This window comes from Pinus tabuliformis, chromosome 9 (assembly GCF_031772625.1).
Source record: "Pinus tabuliformis cultivar Carrire ecotype Pingquan chromosome 9, CPIR1, whole genome shotgun sequence".
NCBI lineage: Eukaryota > Viridiplantae > Streptophyta > Pinopsida > Pinales > Pinaceae > Pinus > Pinus tabuliformis.
In genome coordinates this window covers 12,621,534-12,623,825 of record NC_142307.1, presented here as the reverse complement: position 1 = coordinate 12,623,825, position 2,292 = coordinate 12,621,534, and the positions used below count along the sequence as shown (strand labels likewise).

At 31.8% G+C, this 2,292-nt stretch overlaps 1 pseudogene; it reads right to left on the bottom strand.

Moving 5' to 3' along the window:
• Positions 1-267: 267 nt before the first annotated feature.
• Positions 268-1,061, bottom strand: LOC149146880 (cyclin-dependent kinases regulatory subunit 1 pseudogene; annotated as a pseudogene).
• Positions 1,062-2,292: the final 1,231 nt, after the last annotated feature.

The following is a 2,292-nucleotide window of genomic DNA, read 5'->3' as shown; positions in this document are numbered from 1 at the left end:
TTAAAAAACAAAAAAAATTAAAAAACTTAATATAAAATTAATTTAAAATAAAATGAGATAGAAATATATTTTATATTTTCATAATGAATTTTTATAATGCACAAGGAATACAAAACTTTACACTCAGTTGATCAACATGATCATTCATTCGTATGTTCATATTATGTTTAATTTTGACCTTAGAATATTATCTAAAAGATTAAGCCTAATTTTATAATTATTCTTAAAAATCCAAATCCTCTGAAACAATGTGCAGAGCGTCAGCCATCAACTTTGTTGTGCTTCCTGTTGCTGGTTTCGTTGGAAATTCAAAGGTTTTCTGAATAACAGAATGTGCCGTTCAGGGCCGTGAATAGCATAGTGCACCCAGCCCCTAGACTGCTCAATCCCAAGTTTTCGCCATTCATCCTGCATAAATAACAATTAGGTTAGTTCAAAACAATTTAACTACAACATTAAAAGACAAACTATAAACAACATCCAACTCGGTGTTACAAAATAGATAGGTATAGTAAACTTAGAAGAGTAAGCAAAGCGCTCTCCCACTCATTTCAGAAAAATACTGAGAAGATAAATACTATGCGTGGAAATAAGAGCCCACACTAACTGTTAAATTCATAAATTGTCGTTCCAACAGTGTAACTAGGCCCTAACAGTGTAACTAGGCCCTACACTGAAACCTAAATCTTAAGTATTCCTATTCGCTGAAATTTAAAGAAATGATACCCAGAAAATAATGACAGTGCTATCACCCATACGAAGACGGAAGCCTTACCTCAGTCAAAAGCCGATCCCTCGGAAGATGCTGCGCAACATCACGGGGAAGCGTCACATGCCTGAGCAAACAAAGAAACATCACACTCAAAGCGTTATCCCTAAGCCTCAACAGAAAACCTTTTTTAACCTAAATTTCTCTTCAAACCCTAACCCTAATTTGTAGATGCTGAAAGGAGTACGTCTGACTATAAATCTTTAAAATGCCTTCGAATGAGAAATAAATATTATCACCTGTACTCATAGTCATCGTCGTAGTATTTTTCAGAATACCGAATCTCAGGCATTTTGCGGCCTCTACAACAATCAAGAATATTTCGCAGATTGGATTTCAAAATAAGTCACAGAAAATTGTGTGAAGACTGCTACGAAATAAGAGATACGTCACTGAAAATCGTGAATACTGCTACCAAATACGACTTTGGTTTCAAGTGTAGAAGCTAAACGATATTTATAATGTTAGGGTTGTGAAGACTCCTACGAAATAAGAGATACGTCACTGAAAATCGTGAATACTGCTACCAAATAGACTTTGGTTTCAAGTGTAGAAGCTAAACGATATTTATAATGTTAGGGTTGGAACGACGCAACTTTATAGTGGCTTACTTTCCCATTTTTAATGAATATTTATAGTGGCTTGCTTCCCAATTTTTAATGAATATTTTGATTCTGTTTTCTTAAATAATTAAATATTTTTATTTGTTTATTTTTCTTTTAAGATTATCTCTATCTCTTCATAATGTCTAATATACCACTTTGATATTGGATAAAGGTTTTCCAATCTTTTAATTTGGCCCATAATTCAATTTAATTATTATGTAAATGGCTTCACACCACATTTTTAGTGAATCTTAAATTATATTTTTTAAATAGTTAACTCTTTTTTTAGATTTTCCAAAATTTTAATTTAAGTGTATACTTAAATTTAAATTTAAGTATTAATAAACTTGTACTTTCCCACTTAATTAGACTCTTGTATCACACTATTTCATTTAATATAGCTTTATTATTGCTATACATAATGATATGAAGGCTATATTGCTGCTATTCATAATGATATGAGAGTGTGGCTAATCAATATCACACATATTAAATTCATTTTACTATATTAACCTTAAGACACAAAACAAATCACATAATAAGTGCTCAGCCCAATACATGAAAAGAGAGATAAATGTGTAGATACAAAATTGAAGAAAAAACACTTGAGTTCTTTCCAAATGGTCTTCAATTTATTACAATTTCTCATGAGGAAATGAATGCTTTGTAAGCTCAAACTTACAAAAATAGCAAGCTCGAAGCACTCAAGATGATGAGGATATCAATAGTTATGAAAGACCAAATTGTAGTTGTTTTACTCTTCACGAGAGAATATTTAGACTTAGAAATTGTTCAAAAGAAATCCTCCCCTTCTAGCATCTTGTACCCAACTCTAGCACCCCTCCTTTGTGTACTAAATGTTTGTAGACCTAAGCTAAGTAAAATCTAGGTGTGATATTCTCCCTTGTGTGTTAAATG